We start from the raw sequence: 22,575 nt of genomic DNA, 5'->3' as shown, positions 1-22,575 counted from the left end.
CCATTCATAAATATTTATAGAAGAGAAAATATGATTAATCTAAATTTTGTAATTAAAAGAATTGCAAATACTTGTAAAATCCAACTAAATAAAATGTTTCTATTATTTATCATCACATCAAATGTATTTACTGATATCATTTTAGTCATCTACGTTGTATACCATTCACATTCGTAAATAGTAACGGTCACTCTCAATAGGAATGAATGGCCTTCCCTTTTGTATATGGCAATTCCCTCTCTCTTTTCCCCTTGTCCCCCGGCACTGCCCTGATGTGTGTCGGTGATTATCTGGGTTTCTTTCAGACTGGCGGTCCTGTACTCCTGCCAAACAAGGACATATTCTCAGGGACTTCAGGGCACACTGCAGAAATTCCTTGGGGCAGAGACTGCTCATAGCTGCCCTGCAGTATGTTGCAGCGCTGCGGCACGATGAGGGACTCCACTATCTACCTTCTTACAGAGAGGGGGCCTGATTCTGACCATACGCATAAGTTTGTGACTGCTGACTACTGCTTAGTTACTCTTAACTTGTAAATGAGAATATGTAAGAAGTTGGTCCCATCTTTAAAGGCCCCTTCCAACCCAAACCGTTCTATGACTCTATGATCTTCTGATGAGAGGAACACACGCATACAGATGTACAAATTCCACTGAAAGGTGCTTTCTGATGGGGATATATCAATACGGTGTGTTGTGGTATAATGAACAGTTCTTTAGCTAAGTGTAAATCAACTATCTTTAGAGTGAAAAGTGGCCTGGTCACAGTCACACAACGGGCTAGTCACCTGACTGAGGGGAATTTTTAGAGAACTTACTGGCTTCTGAGGTTCTTCCAACAGCACAGAATGACAAGCCTGTGTAGTGCCACAGGACAATTCCCAAGTAACTGAACACTGGCAATAGGACAGAACGTGGCCTGGGCTTTCTTTTTACATTCTGAAATCAAGATTTCATGCAAAGAATAAATAACATATGTGATCCCAGAAATAAAGATACAGTCCTATGAAACTGCTTCTCTGCTATCAACCGTCAGCTGTTTCTTGGCCGGTTTGTTGCTTGTTGTCTGATCAGTAACATCATTCAGGAGGAAGTTTATGTCTGAGTGACTGTCTTTAGTGAAGTCAGACAGGAGATAAAACCTCCATCCTTCATGGCCAGAAAAAGGCTTCCATTTCCTTGTTAATGCAGAGAAATGCCATGGAAAGACCGCATAAGATTCATCTTAACTAAGTGTAGCCTTCATAAAATGTCAGAAATGCAAATATGTCTTCATTAAGCTAAGGCCAGGCATCTCAGTAAACTCTTTATATTAGTCCCTGGCACAGAGCATTTGGTGACTCAGCTGCAGCAACACTATAGTTAAAAGAAGCAAACAATTCTCTACTGTAAATTTGGGCCTGGCTGCCCTAAGTATCCAGCTGTTAGATGAAGTTTACATTAATAAAATGTTTGTCCCTACCCAAGGGCTTTCTGAGCAGTCTGTGTAAAGAACTCCGGAAAAATGAAGAGTAGATTTGTTCCTAGCAGAGAGGAAGGAAGTTGTCAGGCGGAAAGAGGATATGGACCTGTTTGCATGCAAGGGTCAGTATTTGGTTGCTGGATATTTCCTCTGTGTCCACACGACAAGAAAACCCTTAGTTTCCTGCACTGGACAAATAGCAGGAAAGGGCGTGAGAGTTATTGAATGACATTATCATCTTATAGCCTCATCGGTGAGGAAGGCTGCTTATCAAAACCGATAGCAAAGAACTGAATTTCTGGATCAGACATAAGCAGCTGAAATTGTGACGGGATTCTTATTTAATTTCTTTAACTCGATTTAGTTAGTACGCTGTGCCATTATTTTCTATAAATTCATTCGTTTCTGCCAGCTTTTTATTCATCAAATGACTTAAGCTGGGTATGGAAGGTATCTACAGAGTCGGGAAATATCTACAGAATCAAACCTTAATGACTGTGTTCCGAGCAGGGGTGTGAAAGACTTCAAAAGCCAAAATTTTTAAGTAACAGCCTCTTTGGGACACTTTCTGTCGCTGTTGCTTGGGTGTTTTTTAAACTAAAACTGTGAAGACATTGAAGACTGGCACAAATCTACCCCATTTGCTTGTTTGTGTTGAAAACATGAGCATACCACTCACCAGCCAATAAATAAAACGGTTTCAGAATATGAGCCTGATCCTGGAAGTATTTAGTCCCGTTTTAAATACAAACCTGGCTCATTCCACTCAAGCCAGAGAGGTTATTTGTGCTCGTCAAAATTTTCCTGTGCTTGCAGGAAAGGTCATATAATTAAACTTGCAAGTCAAGTGATTAAACTGTCCCTCAATATTAATTGTGAAAATTATTTTTTTACAGAATCTGGTTCACAGTCCTTTTGTTTACACTTTTCAAAAACCTCTAATCTTTTTTCACATACCTATTGACAAACACATTCAACTGTGAAATACAAAGACTCGGAAACGTACAAAATTGGCTTCTAATGCAAATCATCAAAGGACGACCCCCAGAGCAGTCCAGGTCTGCTACTTTATTTCAGACTTTCTAACCTCATCATGTGTGAATGGTGGGAATATGTGTGTAACGTGAACCTGTAAATGTGATTTGAATTATTTAATGCAAAACAGTGTAAGCTAATATCTGTTTTACAGCATTTAAGTAAAAAATTGATATGACTCTATGAGCACAGACACATTTCCTTGTGGTATTGGAGAGTCATATATATTTACTGAATGCTAAATTACAGACTCTGGAGGGAGCTGCCTGTGGAACACAACACAATGTACGCCGTAAATGCGTTTTTTCACACACACATGTACACACATATGCGTATTTATTGCATTAATCTACATAATGGCAAACAGACTTCAGAAAGTTGCAGGAGGGGTCATTCATTTACAGCAGATGAGGCAAGGCAGGAACATGATGAATTGGTTTGTAGGCCCTGAACTGCAGGGACATAAATAAAGTATCCTCTAAGCTACACTGGGGACCTAGTTCAAAAGAAGAAAAAGAAGAGAAAAGGATGACGGAACAAAATGTATTCCTTTCTTTGTTGTTTTGTGCCGTGTTTTCTCCGACACATACCATTTAACTGAGAAATGTTCTTGTGCAATCATAACTTTTAATGTCTACGGTATGATAAACACTGCATTTGTGCCACTTCATCACTTCTACCACTGCTGCAACAATAAAGAAGTTTTCTTCAGTTTTTTTTTATATTAACTAATCTGACATCACATGTACTTTACAGTTACATGTATGGCCAGTATAATTTATGTTCTTGGGCAGTCTTAAATATTGATAATGTGATATGTGATGGAAATGTTTCACAGGGCAATATTATGAAGACATCTACGTTGTTCTGTTTTATCATTAATACCATAATAAGATATCATGTCCCTTTGTGCCACAAACCTAGTAGGCAAGCTAGTTAATAAGGATTTAATTTATAGCACCATTCCTTCACAGCATAGAAATTCCCTAAACCTCATGAAACTTAACTGCTATATTCAGGGGAAATTAACTGTTTCCTTAGATTAATAAACAGAAAAAGCTATACTAAGTAAAGTAGGTACACAGTACTATCTATGAGAATGCCATAGCACCGGTGTTGTTTCATTCAGGTGTAAATCCCCACAGAGAAAATGAGTCCTGAAGTCTTTATGAGAAAAGGGAGAATTCGCAAATGCAGGGAGAAATCTCTTACTCTTTTGTATCTACCATCTTGAATCATATCACAACCATGTTTCCTCCCCACCCTCAGAAATCCAGTGGATAAACAGAAGATCTGGTGTATCAAAGAGGCAGTAGTCGAACACAATCATTGTGACTTTAAACTTGCACATGCTTCCTTTCAAAGCTGATAGCCTCCAAAGCAGCGGAGAGAGGCACAATGTTATCTTCACTGCTACTCTGAAAATTTAATGTGTCTTTTTCATAATGGCCTGATAGGAAAAAATGTAGTGGCTATGGGAGACGTTCTTCCTGCTCGGTTTTGAAAAAATTGCAACAGATCAAAATCAAGGTAACCCCTGCAGCTAGCCCTGATCCTTTGGAAACTGACATAAATCACATCAATTTTGTTGTGTTCTGACTTATCGTAAGTAGAATGGCAACTGTGTCTTCCCAGACTAAGTTGTGATCATGGTGATTATAGGAACCCTTCCCAGGGCTTCAAGAAAATGACGGGGGGGCGGGGGGGGGGGGGGGCGGGGGGAGAGAGAAAGAAAAAATGTAAAACCATCTTAAAAGCAGAAAAGATTGGCATATAATGACATAGGCTGAAGAGAACAGTACCAGCACAGCAACTTGAAAAAGAAGAACGTCAACCGCATTATTTTGCACACCAAAAATATGTAAAGAGGAAAAGATTGGCTTTCTGGAAGAAAATGTAAAGTTCTCCCCTGGAAATGAGTAACAACTCATGGACTCTTCTTGTTCCAGGGCTGAACCTTGAACTTTATGAATCTCATTTGCTTTGTATTGTGAATAAAACCTTAGGCTTATTAACAGTATCACAACATACTAATTCTGATCACTGAAAAAACAAGATTTCTAGAGCAGTGAAAGAGACCAGTTTTCTTCCTATAAGCACTGTGACCACCTATTAGTTATGTAAAATGCTTTGTGCTTTCAATGGGCTCTCCCACAAAAATGAGGTTCTCATCTTTTCTCTCTGTCATTCTCTTCATGAAGTAAAACATCTAGTAGTTCCTGTCCTACAGATGAAGAAACTGAGGCACAGAGACTTCTTTTACAAAAGTATAGGCATTATGGGAATAGGAAACCAGGCTTGGAACATGAGTTCCTTCATTTCTAGTAAAACAGCCTATCCAGTGGGCCACATTTCTTCCTATAGTTGACACTCTACACAGCTGCTATACAATGTCAGTCAGGGCTTTATTTTTCATTAGTTTGCACGCCATCTGTCCTGTGAGTGAAAAACAAGAAGCTATTTAAACATTCCTCTCCACTGATCTCTTTCCTTCCTTCCGTCAGCCCATGGGCTGGGGAAAAGAATAGTTTTTAAAATTACAGTTTACATAGATGCATGCATATGCATATAACTTGAGACAATGTACCCTAAGAATCCTGTGACTACTTTGGAAAAATGCCTTTTTCCCCTTTTTCAAGTAAAATACTGTCAGATTAGGGAACCAATCACAACATTCCTGATCTCCTGGGTAAGGAAGCTATTGAAGCTATTACATGATATTGTATTACGATATATACTCATGCAATATGCCCCTCTCTTTTTCTCCCTGTCCCACTTTTTTCTGTTTTCCTTCCTCTATCCCTCCCTGTCTATGTCTCTCTTTCTTCATTGCTGTCCCTCTCTTTCCCTCTCAGTGACCGTCATTACTTTACTGAGTCAATGAACGTGGCAAAAGACATGCAAAACAACTATTAGATCACAGATGTCTGTCCCCTGCCACTGCAGGATATACCTGTAATCCCCAGATAGAAAATGTATCTGGTATTTTACAGAAGCTGAACTTAATCTTGGGGCCTTGTCAGACAAGCTCTGGCCATTCTTGCTATGATGATTTGTATATCATCACCCCCGGCTGCCTGTCTTCAATTTCTGCAGAAGGTTAGGGACTGAAGATGTTAAGAAAAGGAGATACACGTGCATGCCTTAGCATGGCCACCAGAGAAAATAGTGAAGATGAACACAGGCTGAGCTGTGGACACATATTGCTTTTTCCTGATCCTTCTATAGGAGCTGTAAGCTACAGCAAAGAATAGAGCGGTCAGCTGTGGGTAAAACCTTACACCAATGCAGAAAGATCTGCCAGAGCCCATCTGTCGAAATTCTTCATCATATGCTTTGGGCCTTTTTGTCCTGCTGTACACAGGCAGCTCTAAGCAGATCGAGGAAAGGTGAATAATTTTTCAGTGAAGGCCAAAGACAAACATCAGGCAGTAAAATGGCTGACTGTCTTGCCTTATCAGTCCCTCACGTAGTGAGTACGGACCGTGATGCGAGCCGAACGTGGGTTGGGTGCAGCCCAATGCGTCACGGGGGCAGGGTTCACAAAACTTTCAAACACTCACAGGGGCAGGCAAATGGGCGCGGGCAAGAGGAAGAGCTGTTGTAGCTGGGTATTCTTGAAGAGGGTACGAGGGTGTTCTCACCTATTGATCCTGGACTTCTCTTGGGAGCTACCTGTATCAGAGATTTCCCTTTGTCTAATCAAGATAGTACGTCTTCAGTACAGCTTTGTCCAAGAGCTGTCTTATCCTTTGGAACTTGCTCTCTGCTTTCGTTGGCAATACCCAGCTTTGGCTGGATACCTGGCAAGATCTGGCTTTCTACAAGCATTTTGTTTAAAAATGTATGTTAAAAAGTTTACATTTAAAGGAGAAAAAAAGGGTCCTACATGTTCTGGGTTTGTTTAAATTTGTGATCTTCTGAAAGGGAGTTTATGTTGAATGCCTGATAAACTGTTATTGAACCATGACTGATGGAGGTTTACGTTATCACTGACTGATTTTCAGGGAGCTGAACCCCTGCAGCTTGTATTGGCTTTAGCTGTGTCTCCGAGTACTTGGAAGTTCTGTAAACCCTGCTCCCGTGACACATTTGACCAGTATATTTTTAATACTGGTCTTTTGATAAGTGGGCAAATCATGTCATGCTGCTTGGTATATATCAAATCCTTATGAATCTTGATTTCCCTCTAGAATCATGTAATTTGTGTTAACAGTTCTCACATATTCTGTAGCGGTGGGAATATGGAGTGACTCTTTGGACTTCTGACTTCTAAATTGGTTTCTTTAAGGGGAAAAAGACCTTCTGGATCCCTCAAATATAACAGGATGTACACCAAATATATCTTTCAACTATTGGTGTAAAAAAACAGTACTAAGAAGCAAAGTAGTATTGTTGCAAATTATTGGAAAACATTGATGACTCCAGTTTACCATATTCCTTTTAGCTGACTGTGTGATCTGCCAGATCTTAGAGAAATACCTGTTGTTAGCTGTGATGTAAATACTTTTTTATTTTCTTAGAGTATATTTTACTGTAATATCCCGAATTACAGGTTTGAATTGCTTCCGGCAAGCAGTTACAATTTATTTATTATATCCTTGGATTCAAACAAAAACATTACGTATGATGAGAACTTTTCAGAACTTGTAAACTAGTTTGTGATTCTGTTCTGGCTTTTTTAAATACTCTTGGTTGTGAACAGCAACCCCCATGGGCGTTTAAAGGGCAAGCAAAATGGAAATAATTTTAGCTTTTTTTGTAGGATATTTTTCGCAGTAGTTTCTCCAACAATTTTGTCTTCACAAGGTTATGTCAATACCTTCAGCCAAAGCATAAAGCTTTTGCCTGACTTGGATGCTGATCTCCAAAGAGAAAATTTTTGGCTGACGAGGAAGAGGATTTAGACTCCACAAAATTTGCTTGTCTGGAAGATTGCACTAGGGGGAAACAGTCTAGACATGCAAACCCTTCTTGCCAGGACTGATTTTTCTTCCCAGGCTCTACATGTGACCTTTTCTCTACTTCCCATTTTTAAGTCTTTAATCTTCCTTTCAGGTCTAGTGACTGTGCATTATTCTGTGTGTGCTTCTCAGTCTTCATCCAAGTATGGCATCTAGGAACTATCACACTCATTTTTGAGAGCTTTTTACAATATACTTGATCATCTTCTTCCATTTCTAGATTAAGTAGGCAAATCTACTTATTTTCTTCATCTCCTTTAAGGGTGAATATGTTGCAGAGGAAAATTCCCAACATAAATCATAACTGAATCATTTCAGTTTAGCTGCTAGAGGCTTGGGTGGTCCTGTGGTTTGCAGGTCAAGATATTAGCACATCCTTAGTATGATAAGAAATGTACAAACAGCTACGCCCACTCTATCCAGGGGTGATTAATTTTTACGGAGGGGAGGGGACGTTTCCGCAGCTGTCCTGAGGGGATGTACAACAGAAAAGCACGTCTAATCACCTCTGGGACTTCCATAGAAGTTGCAAGAGGGACATCTGAATCAGTGTGTCCCCTGGCTGCCCTGCCTACATCCCTTTACACATAGTGCTGTGCTCTTTGGGGACTGTGCTAGCACTTTCTGGTGTCTCAGGCTATTGGCTGTAAGGGATATCTGCTGCTCAAGGCCTTCTCAGGGAAAGCTCCTGTCACTTCCAGCTCTCAGATGTTTGGCACAGACCCAAAAAGAGTATGGTTCCCCCGCTAATTAGAAGATGCTCAGATGTTACTAGTGCTGTTTACTGTGCATCCAGTTCTTGATGAACCAATGAACGAAAATTATAGCAAAAACATAATAGAGATGTGACAGGGATAATTCCCTTGATGAAGGCTTGACAGATATGTAAAGAACTTAAAACCATGAAATTTAAAATAATTAGGCTATTTGATTAAACAAACAATCAATCAAATTGCTCTTTTATTTTATTCTTTCTTTCACAGATAGCACTTTTAAAACAGCAGCTTATTTGGGGTCTTGTAGCCTTACCAAGAACTTACATAGAAGAGTGTTTCAACTCAGCTAATTCTCGCAATAGTACAAATGGGAGGTAACGAGTATTAAAGATCAAAAAAAGAAGTCCTCATTAAAAAGCACAATGACACTTAGGCTACCAACTAATTTCAAGGTGACAGTGCCAAATCTTTTACCTTCTTCTAGCTCTTTGTTTTCCTGTTCATTCCACATCAGAGAGCAGCTATAGTAATGTTAAATGGATAAGGCCAGAGCTCATATAGGAGTGAATGAGCTACAATTTACAGCTTGTGGGTCATCTGCCCTATAAATCCCAAGACCTGCTTTTGAGCATAGACAAATAATGGAGAGAAAAAGCTGAGGAACAGCTTTCTCTCATAACAGCATTCTTTGCTTTACAAGGGTAAAAATATAGATACAATCAACACTGCTTTTAGAAGGCATGGAGTTGGATTAATAACATTTATTGCTAACTTTTTGGCCACTGCTGGAAGAAAGTAGTGGCTAAGTGATGAACCTATAATTTTGGCAAAGACTTCTGGGGCTATTGTCTGTGCTCTCTATGAGCTGTGGCTTCTGTTCTCTTCACAGTGCCTCTCGTACTAAAGGAACGGTGTGACTGTAAGGAATCTGCCTAGGAGCCAGAAGTCTTTAGAGGTAAGTCTTCTATTGTGTACTTTTATAAGGAAAGCAGAGAATTTGGTCCCTTAACAAAAGCTCCGTCCTACTCTAAAGCAATTTCTCAGGCACACAGACTGCATGGGAATCTGGCTTTGGTTTCAGTGAACTTTTTTTTCCTGCTTAAACCTAAGCAAGCTTTAGGATCAGGTTACTGATTCTAAAACAATTATTCTTTTTTCTTTTTGAAAATACTGCATTTTACTTGGTTAAATTTTACACCTGAAATGGTTGTGCAACTAATCTCAAAAAGAAAATAATAAATCACAGCTTCTGTGATCACAGAAAGTGTGGAGAGTTCGGAATAAAAATACTGTACGAAATGGGAGGAGTACCTTGACTTGGACAGCCACTTCGCCAACCACATAGCGCTCGAAAAAGACTAAATAGATTTTCAACGGAAAACTAGACTGATGTTATGAACTTTGATATTTAGCATGAGACCAAAGGGTGTCACTCTTTTCACGCTGTATAAGCAGTACAGAAAGAGGTAGTAAAGGGCTACAACTACTGTCATAATGGTGTTTATAGCAGAAAATAGTTGCAATTACAGGACCAGAAAAGCAGGTAGCAGCAATAATGCACAGTCAGGTGCATTTATGAACTTTACCCAAGGCTTGTGTGACCAGATTTAGGGTTTGAATTATGCCACTGAGAGGGTATAGACAAGACGCAATCTATATCAGTTCTTTTTAGACACTTCTGTTTGGATTAAGTTGTGGTGATCCCTGTAGCATGAAGTTCTAAAAAGGGTGTTTTCACACCCAACTAGATCTGACAATCTTCCAAGCAGAGCACATACCTCTCGAGACAAAGAGACAGCCTTGTGGCTTCCGCAAAGTCCTACTGCCCTGGGGGAGTTCTGCAGATCCAGAGGCCAGAGAAGGTTAGATGTTCAGCCAGGGATATTCCATTTCAGTAATGGTATTAAAGTACATATTGCTTTAGTGCCAAGTCTATGGAAAACATTGAAAAATCTACTAGAATTGGAGATATAACACTCCTCAGGTGTACCCTCCTTTCCTGAGTCATTTTTTCAGTTTGGGGAGCTTCGTTGCTTTCACCCCTTTTTGGTCACAGTGGCACAAAATGTGTCGCTTCTGTCAGGACAACGCAATTTTGGCTTTCTACTGCCCCACGCTGTCTGAAGGGGTAGTGACTAGAGCATGTCCTCCCTTTTTCTTATGCCCATTTAATATTTTATTGCCACTAGGTAGAAAAACTGCAAATAAGCTTTAAAATGATGCCCAAATGTAAGAAGAAATCCTTCTTATTCCTGTAAAGGAACAGAGGAGTGAAAAAATGACCTCACTCCCACCTTGACCACTTTTCCCCTTGGAAGCTCCAGGGATTTGTTCAGAGACCTGTGATTTTAGAAAAAACAAATCTTTCTTGGTCAACTTGGACGGGCAAAATGCTATTAAAAATAAATCCCAGATAGTTATACAAATGTGACTGTGCTGTAGCACTAAGAATTTATAAATGAATGTTCACTAGCAGTTCTGATGCAGTAATTTCATCTCTTAATGCTGGGTGTGCTTTCAGGGCAAAGTAGAGTAAGCAAGGCTATAGCCTGCAGGGGCTGCTGTCATGCAAGAATAATTATACTAGGATGGAACAAACAATCAAACTGTAAGGACAGATGTTGTTTGGTTTTGTTTTATGTTAAGGGCTAAGTTTATGTTCCACATTAACAGAAACAGTATCTTTTTGTGGAAGTCTTGGGATACTTTCCAGAACTGACTAAGAACTAAGGCATACACTTTTCAACATGTTGGGATCTCCTATCTGAGAGGATGTCCTGTTTACATTTTGTGCTCTAGCTAAGTAATTATGCTGCATCAGTGCTCCAGAAATGAGGTGAAATATAAGAAGGGAAGATGGCTTGAAATGGATTTTCACACAAGTTTGAAAAATGACACTTGCATGACCCCTGTCATCAAACCATTTGGGATCAGTCCTACAAAGGTATATATTTAACGAGAGTAGGCACTCAGGAGGGAGAGGCCTTGGCATCCATGGAATGTATTTTGGGTCGTTTAAAACTTTTTTCATCTTCTTTTCAGAAAGAAAATAGGGAGCGGCTGATAATGTGGCTCACAGCCAGTCTCGTGTTATGAAATGACCTATGTAGGTAACCGAACACTGATGAATCTAATACTAGCATAAAGCAGTATCTAGGAATAACAAAACTAATAAAGCAAGAGGGGTAGATTCTCATTTATATCATCCCTTTGTGACTTAAAGGCTTTCCCTATCAGAATGGTAATATATCATATAGGACTTACGTTATATGTTATGAAAGGCAACACAAAAATCAAGCTTACTGTTTTAAGGTCGGAATGAATTTTTGCATGGGGATGGCAATTATTTTCTGGTGGGAAGCAGAAACAACTTGTAATCAAACATGGAGACAAAGTAGCAAATTCAGAGATTAGTTTCAATTGATTTTGATATTAACAGAAATTTAAAGCAATGTTGCTTTTATAAATACTGCAGCGTGTTGCGCTTTCTGTAGCTGAGGTGTAGATCAGGAGTGTTATAAAATTACATCATTGTGGCTCTGTGGTGTCTCTTGAAGTTCACAGCCCTCATTCACCTGGTAAACTGGTCTCCAACCAGTGATAACTACTAGCTTTAGTGATGGGAAAACTGAGATATAAATCCAAGAAAGGCTAGAAAGAAACCATGTTAACACACCTTTTTCATTTATTTTTATATTCCTCTGTATTACCAGAACATGTGGGAACCCTTTTCATGAACCCAGTCAAACTGCTAGCTTTTTAGGTAGTGCATAGAGAGAAAGAAAAGGATGCTTCATAGTACCCACCCTCAAACAAAAAGAATGTCAATTCTGAACATAGGCAAAACATAGTAGAGTGATGGGAAACTACCTAAAAGATGATAATAGTAAATATGGTAAGTAGTGCTTCTGCACACCCACAGCTTAACTGCTGTCAAGATTTGGTAGACTTCCAGGAAAAGGAAAAATTTAAGGCACAGTTTGATAAAGTGCTAATTTTTAAATGTTTATGGGGAGCTTTTCAACCCTGTCCAAGGGATACTGATGGGCACACTTCTGTTCTCACTGTGACCTCCTGAAGCTAACTAAAATTAACAAATCTTCATTCCACCATCCGGGACTACCCCTCTCTCTCTGTGTATAGATAGATGTATAGATGCAAATCTTACAAGAGTTTTTATATTAGGAATGTTATCCAGGGCCAAATTCTGGCATTGTTGTTCATCTGCGTTTCCACTTGACCTGATGCTTCTCACAATCACGTTAGGAGCGTATTATCTTAAAAGTCTTTGTGTATAATTGCATGCAAAATGAAGTCCATTGACGCAAAACAGTTTGAGCTCTGAATAAAGTAAAAAAAGACTTTTCCTGGGAATTAGCCAAAAGGAATAGGTGATGGGACTGCTTAAAATAATAAGTTCAGTGTATCTGTTATACACAAAGAGCCTTCCTAATACGACATTCACATTCATTTCTAATTAAAAATTTCAGAACTCTAGATCTGTCTGAGCTTTTATGTGGTGCCCATCATCCCTGCTTCTGACAAAATGAGAATTGTTCATTGTATGTACTATGAGGTCTGCCAGTGTTATCTCTGAAATATGGGAACTGGTGGTATAATAAAATGCACTGCGGAACTCTGAAAGCCCTTGATTCTATATTTACATCTCTGAACAAGCTCACTTTGACTCATAGCTCCTTAATTAGAGGCATAGTTGTTTTCTTTTCTGTAGGGCATTTTTTTACCCTCACAATACAAGCATACATTTGGTAACTAATACCAGCAATTAGCCTCATCTGCTATGTAAATGAGTGTAATTGCAATTAAATACTTTAGTGGGCCTGAAGGGAAAACATGCAATCATTACAAAGTAAGTAGGAGTATATGGTAAAGGAACTTTTAGGAGTGCTAGCAGAAGTGCTTTTCCCCGGCGGTGACTATGGTCCTTTCCATTGTTAGTTATTTCTTCAGGAGTTTAGAACCTGGTCCAAAGGGTATTTCTTCTCTTTTTCACTGAGAACTGTGAAAACCATCGACCAAAGAATGACATGTTTGATGAAGAAAAGAGAAAGGGTGTTCACAGGATTTTATGGCGAACATCTGAGCACCACAAAACAGGATACCAAAAACAACACTGGGAAGTTCCTGGATTGGGTTTATTGTCAAAGATTTGTTGAAATCAATGGCTATGACAGTTTTACACCAAGTAAATAACTGTGTCACTGAATGTGTGTACATTATTCTCTCTGTATTCCACAGGAGCTGTCACTGGCATACTGCAGGCAGCCTCTCTGGGTGGGATTTGATGGTATACTAAACACAGCATAGAGATACCAGCACAGTAGAACTCACTGAAATTGGACTTGATGTTTGAACAAACTGCAAAGCTAATCTTGAGTGTGTCCTCTCAAAAGCTGATACAGATGCATGGCCAGATATAACTCGATGGTGTAAATATGACTCAGACTTCTTATTTGCACGTCCTGCCTACTATATTTTGCATCTGAGTTAATAAATTTCCAGTGCCAAATCCACATTTTGAAATGTAATTATTTATCTCTAATTTTTTCCATTAGTTCAGGATAATGGAACAATCTGTTAAATCTGAGTTGCCTGAAATTTCTTAAAGACCTGCAGTGAGGCATTTCTACTTATTATGTCCAAATGCCTGAATACAGCTGATGCAGGCTGGACAGATTATAAAAATGTTTCATCTCCTAAGCAGACTTTCACCCTCCTTTGGTATAAAGCATTGCTGAGTCATTCATTATGGCTTTGAAAGTTCCTAAGAGTACCTGGAAGTATTTACTCAGACGGACGCTGCAGCAAAAGATTTCTATGAGCTCTAGTTTTACCACCGCATTTAAAAAAATAAAATTACTAAAAATAAAATTACTAATAAGACATTTTGACCTGCCATTTTGTTCACAAATTATATTCAGCTGAGATGTTAAGCCTCGATCAAATTTAAGCACTGAAGATGCTGGTCCTTCTTATTGCATCTTGAAAAGATGACTGGGAAGGAGAGGTCAGAACTGATTTTCATCTTTAAAATAGCATATGCAAACAGTCTATTCATGGCCTGAATTAGCCCTTTTTTTTTTTTTTCCCCCTTTTTTTTTGGCCATTATTCCTTGACTCAAATATAGGTCTATATTTCTGATTAAGGACATCTGTATTAGGGAACAGCAAGGGCAGGTGCTGCTCTCTAAAGGAGGGCGGGTAGCAACCCGGCAGGATAATAAGGCCAGCGGAGGCAATGGCCTCACTGACAAGGGTCCTGTCCCAGAGCACAAGAGCGAGGCAAACAGGGCAGGCCCAGTGACAGTAAGCAGGCTCAGGCAGGAGTCCAGATCTCCAGACAAGTCCACTGTAATGAGGCATGTCCGATGTCAGCCAGGAAGTCAGTCCACGGGTCAGGGTCAGAATCCACGGGATCCAGATCACTAGCTGCAAGGCAGCCCTGTCATGAGACAAGCATGACAGCCTCTGCTTAAAACCATCTCCCAAACAATGGATGCAGGTACTCCTGCTGCAGCTTCTTCCAGCTTTTTCTCAAAGATCTCCAAGGCCAGGTGGGGCTTCTCAGACAGATCTCTCCTTTGCGAGAGCTGGCCTTTAGTGCACGGAGTTAAACGCCTTGGAAGAGTTGGTGTGCTCTGGTCTCTGACAGTCTGCTAGACTGAAAGGTTAGCTTACCTAGGAGGGCACTTCAAGACACTTGTCTGTCCTGGAATATACTGGTAGAATAGTGAGAAGAACACAGCAACTTAAATTCAGGCTAGGCAAGGCAGAAACAAAGTTCCAAGAACAGGAGTACCTATTGATAGAAATAGGTGATGCCTGAGTTTATCACCTTGTTGAGACACATTGCCTGTATGAATCAAAATCCTGGTGGATTATTTATCCACTGGTCCACTGGAATTTTTCTCTGTGATATATAAAGTAATTTATTTTAATGTCAGACAAGGTAGTCATGTCTGTCATTCTATCAGGATGACTTCAGAACACCAAGCACGGTGCAACTCACATTAGTTTCACTTACAGTCTACCAGGAAAAAAATATCAAAGGAAAGTCTTGATTGTAAATTAGTGTCCCAAAGCTTCCACAAACTGCTTAACGTGATTCAGTAAGGTAATGAGAAATAAACTACTTGGCATAGGTATCCCTTGATTCATATCTTTCTCATATGAATGAAAGCATTCGTGATTGGTGACGGAAATACTGCTACTGAGGTTTATGGTTTCGTAGTTGTTAGGGTGACCTCTGTCCAGTAGAATACTGTTTCCTAAATTCAAAGGTATTTTATTTGGTAAAGTTTGAAGATGATAACCTGCTTGCATAAACTGAGTTTTACACTACCCTTGTACATTAACTAGAACTAATAAACAAGTAGTTATGGTGCATTAGGGGATATGGGCTTTCCAGAGTCACAACGGCAAGAATTACAGTTGGGTGGTGTTGTACTTTGCCTCTTCCACTTCAAAATCCATTTTAGAGCTTCTGGCCATGGAAAAGTGATCACTGAAATTTCTTCTATTGTTGATGTGCATCAGTCAGTTTAGGAAAGTCTGGGCTGTTCTCATGTTAAAAGGATGTAGCTGTCCTGTCAAATAACGTCATCATCGTTGCAGGTTTCACTAAAATATCTGGAGTTTCATCACCGAATGTGGCCATCACTGTAGAAGCTGAGTTCAAACCCATTTATCCATATCTCAGCCAAGAGCTATTCTTTCCTGAGGACTAGCATCCCAAATCATCCTGTATTCACGTAAGAAATTTTGGTGGTTTTTATAGCTTTTAAGGTGAACATGTTGATTAAAGACAGAGTTTCACGGTTTAGTATGCAACACATTCGTTCAGTTACCCATGTATTTGTGTGGATAGAGAGTAGGAACAGAGTGTGCTTAGCAGAGCAGTATATACATTTTTAAGAAGAAAAGAATCCCATAGAAACATAACACTGGTTTCAAGCCACTAAAACGAAGTTCAGAAAAGTAGGAGGCTTTTTTTAGGACTCAGAATTCAGAAGTGATTAAATAAAGGTTACGGTTCACCGTATTGCTTTGATGAGTAGCCTTAGCAATTGTTTCCTATTCCAGGGATCTTTGAATTTAAGATCGTCCTCTGTTTAATGTTATGCTAATTGCAGGCACAACACATCTTTAGAATTGAACTTTTTCCATAAAATTTGAGTTTTAATAGTGGTGAAGAAATTAAAATTAAAAGTCAATGTTATTGGTTTGGGTTTGTGGAACATAATTTAAAGGAATTGAAATTCAGGCCACAGCCTAGATTGTAATTTTTGGGAAGGGGTTTGCACAGAAATGTCAGCTATAAGCCCCGTGCTTAACATGTGTCTGTTCTGTGTGAACTTGTATTCACCTTAGCCCTGTGGAGCACAAACTTTTTCTTCCAGCCAGCTGCAATACTCAGCCTCTTTCTAACCTCCCTGTAAGTGGAATTGTTTCAGCCTTTCCCCTGCCGACAGCAAAACATAAACATGAGGCACATTAAAATGGAAACAGGATCCTGGTCCTTTCTGTTTCTCAGTTTTATTTAGCAGTGACCTTTAACCCTCATTAAGATACTTTGGAAAGTTTGGGACTCCTTTTTTTGTATAGCTCATTGTGGGAATATTTAGGTTTGTTATGTAGTTTTTCTCTTCAAAAATATTTAAATGCATTTGGGCAGTTGTGTAAAAAAAAAAAAAACAACCAACATTTACTTCTTCTAAAAAACCAGTCTGTAGACAATATTTCACAGCATATGCTCTGGTCATTACAGTCATCGCATAGAGATAAGGGAAACACCGACACCCAAATTGTACTCAAGAGGAGTATCGATGCACACCAGAAGTTTGTCCAGGGCGAAACATACATTTGTATACACACTAATGGGTGTTAGCCCGAAAGCATATTAGTGCACAGAAAATATTAGATACAGTTGTTTTATCTGTGAAAATATGACTCACAGATTCATCAATACAAAAGTCGCGTGCTGGAATTTGTTTAACAGTTTGCGGAATGTGCCAATAACTCATTATGTCCTCTGATTTCTTTGCCTTAAGAGGTTCTCGACCTGCTGACAAACGTGTGCATGCATCAGAAACACGCAGAGATGTGCTAAACATAATACAAGGTCCAGTGCTAAAAATTTTGCCCAAGGAAGTTTTGAATAACTGATAGCTGCTATTTTCAACCTTCCAACAGAAAATTCTTGCCTTTAAGTTAAAAAATTAGTCATGCTTCCTTGGATTTAAACGTGTGGAATAGGAGCTATACTGAAATATATGTGATTTGTGCTCCTGGAAAGAATGAAAAATGACACTAAGATAATGTTTAAAGACTGAGGATTTTGTTGTTGATGGTATTGTTTGCCTTGTTGCTGCTCTATTTTTGTATGTAAGAATCAGCAAAAGAATAGCCGCTGTTGTGTGGCCTGTTGTTCGAAACTGCATTTCGGTTTCCATCTGCGGAGTGAAATAAACTCATCAGAAAGGAAAAGGTTATTAGATTTTTTTTTTTTACTTTAAGAAAACACCTTTCCTCTATGATGTTTCTTCCAGTAACTAGCTAGCAATTTTTTTTTCTGTGTTTGTCATTCACTGGAGTTCTGAATTGTCACTCCATTTTTAAATCCTGCTAAAAATCTCATTTTGAAAAATGTGGCAATTTATGCCACATTTTCAGAAAAGTAATTGTATTCAAAATATTTTCCTGCAGTTTTCAATTTTTGTCCAGTTATTTTCCTTTGTTCTTTCTTTTTCCTTTCCAATGCCAAAATGAACAAAAGAAGTAATACCGAAAGAGAGCGCTGTGAAAAAACAAAGAATGCAAAAATTCAAAGCATCTTTAAGTTTCCATTTATGTATCAGATGGAGGGGTTGTTCCAGATTCCATTCCAAACCAAGCTTTTAGAAGGAGTAATTTATATTAATGTAAAATGCTCTATTTTCCTAATTTCTGAGACTGTAAGATGCTTCCCACAGATGCTGTGCTTTTGTCAGATGGGGTTTGGTAATATTTGTTTGAGATGACGAAAATTCACTTCAGCTTGATGATATGTTTGAACAGCTAAATGCTTTATTGTTAAAAATGTGCCTCTCATTTCCTTCTTGAGACCTTTTGGTTTCAGTACCCAGTTATTAGCTTTTATATTTGTCTTATTTAGTGTGATTAAATGAAGGCAAATCATGCTATGTCGTATCTTTATTTTGAGATTCAAATCATTTGATTGGAGCTTTTAATCTGATTAGTTTCCCCTGCTTCTTTCATGAAGATAAACCAACAGTGTGCCTTCAACTATTCTGATTACAGGGAAATCAGGAGTCAGTTTGACCCTATGGGTCTAAATTTGCAGAATTAAACACTTCATGTTAAGTAGCTTCTGAAAACTGATGCTCATTGGGCAGTTTCATCTTTTCACTAATGAGGTACAGCCTTCCAGATCTAGTAAAGATCATCATAATCCATAAATTCGATGTTCATTAATAGTAGCATTTTCACTTTTAATCTTTACTAGTATTTGATGGCAAAGATATAATTCTTTATCAATGATTTTACAGGTTAAAGCTACTTCAGAAAGGAAAAAACCAAAAATATACTGTAACAAAAATGTTACTGTGTAAAAGGTGACCTTGTCAAAGTGAGGTATTCTTGCTTCAATTAAATTCAAAGTCAGCTGGTCCCACAGGTAATACTGAAGTGTATAATGTTAGCAATTATAAGAATACTTTGTGAAAGTAGTTAAAAAAAAAACCTAAAAATATATTTTATGCTATGCTAGTTTTCAGAAAAAAGGACGACTTTACCTTTATATTAGTAGCCATTTATAAGGTCATTTTGGAGTGTACTGTTACATAAAACATGAGGTCAGCAAGTAAGGCTAATTAAATTTTAGTAGGAGCAAAAGTCACCAAAAGGTTTTTGCTTTCATCCTACCCAGTCTAAAATGGTGATACAATACGCCATTAATAGCCTTGGAATTGCTAATTATTTCAACATGAATAGCAGTATCAGTGCTGTCAGTTTAATTTAATACCCTCCTGAGGATTCCCGAAGAATGCATGATTACTTTTATTATTTTGTAGTTTCAGGAACAAAAAACAAACAAGCAAAACTGACCCAGACATGGAAAGAATAGTTCAGAGAAAGTACCTCTTGTAGTCCTGGTTGAGAAATTTTCTGTGGAAGTTTTCCAGCAGAAAATGAAGTTCAACTCATTTCAAGTGATTTCAGAGAAACATACTGCTTCCACATAAGTTTTCTTGGAAAGAAGACAACTTTTTTCTCTTTTACTATTTTATTTAAAACTAATAATTTTATCCATTTTAAGTTTACTGTGTATTAGATAAAATATTGTTGAGAATTTAGTAATACACTGCTTTTGTATTAATAAGAAAAAAACAATGTTATAACAAAATGTTTTAATGATCCTGAATTGAAATTTTATTTTCCATAAGAATTTTAAATTTAGGAATTTTGTTCAAATTTGGAGCAGGAAGAAAATCCATGACACCCTGACATTTCCCTTGAAGTTGACAGTTTATTTTTTTCACCAGCATAATTCAGTATTTCACCACACTGTATAGAAGTATTTAACATTTTAAAAATATATGTTCTAAGTTTACAGTCATAGGCAGCACATATAACACTTGTGAAATACTCTCGTTCTGTTACATGGAAGAGGGCATTGATATTTCTAAAGTCTAACTATGCTGAAAAGTCAAGTTCAGTCTCTAGTCGCTAATCCAACTGTGTTTCTCAGAAAATAATATTCTGGCCATTATATGAATGCATTGTTTTCTTCCTCAGAATAACCTTTAATATTCAGGAGAAAATTCAATGTTGACGATTCCATCCTTGATATTTCTAAACCTCTAGTTATCTTGGTGTAAAGGATTCTCTTTCAAGTGGGCTTTTAACTTTCGAAGAGGTGATCTTTAGGAGTACAGCAAACATTTCCATGCATTGACACCCAAAATTTAAAAAGCAGTTGATTTAATAGAGTTTATATTCTCACAGGATACAGCTGAATTTTTTAAAATATATTTGAACAAATCTTTATTATAATTTCTAACAAATGTGGTGACCAATATAAGTTTCTTTGTTCTGGTTTTACATTAGTAGATCTTGCCTCATTAGATGAGTGTGAGCTCTGGGATTGTTCCTTGGTAGGCTGAGAATTCTGCTATGAAATGAGAGATTTTATTTCTCTCTTCTGTTTGTGTTCTGATTTAAAAACCCCCAAGCAGCTAATGGTTTCAATAACGAGTTTTCTTCCCCAATCTGCAAGTAGAATTCCTGATAAGCATGATGATGGATCTCACTGTAGGGATTTTGTTTGTCAACGTTTGATGTTTGTATAAAAATAAACTTAAAGCATTTTTATTTGCACATTCAGTATTTGGACCCTATTTGGTTTAGAAAAAGTATGTATTCTGATGTGCTGCTATGCAAATATTTGTGGAAGAGAGTCTTGTACATTGAGTAAAATGAAAGAATTGACAAGAAAAATCAGAGTCTGAAAATATTAACACAAATCCTAATTTCAAGAAAACCATGGTGGGAAAAAGGGACTGGTTTAAATGCAATGAAATATCAACTATTTTTGCCCAGGGAAGATCTTTCCTAAATAGCTCGTGCTAGGTGGAGGTGAAAGAAAGGAGGAATTAAGTTCTTACTTTTCCAACAGGGTAACTACAGACTAACCCACCCCTGTAGACTTCAGAAGGAACAGCAGTATACCTGAACCATCTACAGAAAGGATGGCTGTTTATCTGGTTACTCTACATGCTTTCTGATGGCACGTGTTGTGAAGGTTTTTCAGCTGGTGGGTTTCCACTGTAGACTTGAAGCATAATCAGTCATTTATAGAAGAGGTGCTTTGAATTCCCAGGGAATCTCAGTAGGAAGAGAAGAAGGTTCTTTGAATTACAGTGCAACACCTGATCTGATCATTTTCCCTAATACGCCTCAGCTCACCCCTTGCCTCCCGCACACACTGTGAGATTCTTAAACTGTTGCTTAATACAGAAGTCCAGGAAAGCAAGGAAAGAAGCTATCACAGAACCATCTGGCCATTTCTTGAGGTGCAATAGAAAACTATCACAATGAGAAGGTTTGTCTTCTTTCAGTGATCCAAGAGACACAATGAACTGGTAATTATCACTGCTTTAAAGAAGAGTACAGTTTCTGTTGCCAGTACTGGCCCGTCTGATTTCACAGTACAGCAGTATTTATTTTGACTATGATTCTGTGTATTAATTTTCATAAGCAGATGAATAAATACATGTTCTTAATCTAAGATACTTTCCATACCAAAATAAAGATGTACTATTTATTTCGACTGGTACTATTCTTTCCATCCTTGCTTATGTTGCTGCAGATGATTCAGTAAAAGCTAATGTTTCCTGAAAACTTATGGTCTGGTGCATGGAATCTAACAGTGCGTTGATATTCTGGTCTGGTAAAGTCAGCATAAATTTTGCCATAGACTTCAGTGATTCTGGGATTCCATACAAAGGGTGTGTCCTGAGGAGCTTCTCAGAGGACCTTATCACATAAGTTGAGTTTTGAGGTGAAAAGTCATTCTCCTGGGAGCAAGGCTTCTCAGCTGGTGAGGTGCTTCTGTAAATCTATATTTTTAAGAACCAAATCTTTAATCATCTGGTACTGTGGAGGTACTATGGAGGTAAATCTGAACACTTACCAAAAATATTGTCTTTTTTTTTTTTAATGGGAAATTAGTACCTACCAACCTACTGTCTGAAAAATTAACAAGATAAAGAACCGTTTGATCTATTGGTTACTGAAGAAGTCTGTCAGTCTTTTCTTTGATGTTAATAATCAGTGGGTCAGGTTATCAGTAAAACAGAAATGTGGGTCCTACCTTCATGGCTTCTGTTCTTTCCAGCATTTCAAGTTGCTTGAAATTCCTATTGGTATGAGAAGTCCTATTTTACATGTACTGTAAGTCCAATACATGCCTGGCTATAAGTATTCCCTTCTCTGCTCCTTTGACTAGACTGGAGTTTATCATGGAGATACTGAGAAAAAATGTGTACTATTTCTCAGCCTTTCAGTGTGTCCTTTAGGAAGTCTGTATAACATTCAAATTTCCCTTCTTTTGGTAAAAATAGCTAATAATTCATCATCAGTGACTAGCAAGGTCATTGTTCCATAAAACTGCTAATGTCAAGTGGAGAAAACAAAACAAATTCATTCTGTGACTTTTAAATAAAAAATGCAGCTGTAGTTACAAAAATAGCGCTTTAGATAAGGATTAGTGCAACTAATATCAATAGAAGACTTATGTGTTGTTTTGACCAGATTCCGCTTATTTGGCATATGGGAATACCTTTCATTTACGAGAAGTATGGGAGCATCCTTCTGAG

At 38.2% G+C, this 22,575-nt stretch overlaps 1 long non-coding RNA gene across 2 annotated transcripts in view; it reads right to left on the bottom strand.

Annotated features, from left to right (window-relative positions):
• The window catches only part of LOC142061797 (uncharacterized), a 55,550-nt gene extending 33,226 nt beyond the window's left edge, over window positions 1-22,324 (bottom strand). Inside the window, exons 1-2 of one of the 2 annotated variants that reach the window (XR_012662254.1) lie at window positions 22,071-22,324; window positions 9,955-10,014 (exon numbers count right to left, since the gene is read on the bottom strand). This is a non-coding gene — a long non-coding RNA (uncharacterized LOC142061797). The remainder of the gene's footprint in view (window positions 1-9,954; window positions 10,015-22,070) is intronic. The other variant, XR_012662255.1, reaches the window with a different exon arrangement.
• Between the last annotated feature and the right edge of the window lie 251 nt (window positions 22,325-22,575).

This window comes from Phalacrocorax aristotelis, chromosome 9 (genome assembly GCF_949628215.1).
Source record: "Phalacrocorax aristotelis chromosome 9, bGulAri2.1, whole genome shotgun sequence".
Taxonomy (NCBI): domain Eukaryota; kingdom Metazoa; phylum Chordata; class Aves; order Suliformes; family Phalacrocoracidae; genus Phalacrocorax; species Phalacrocorax aristotelis.
Note: the sequence above shows the minus strand (reverse complement) of the source record. Positions and strands in the feature narration are given on the sequence as shown.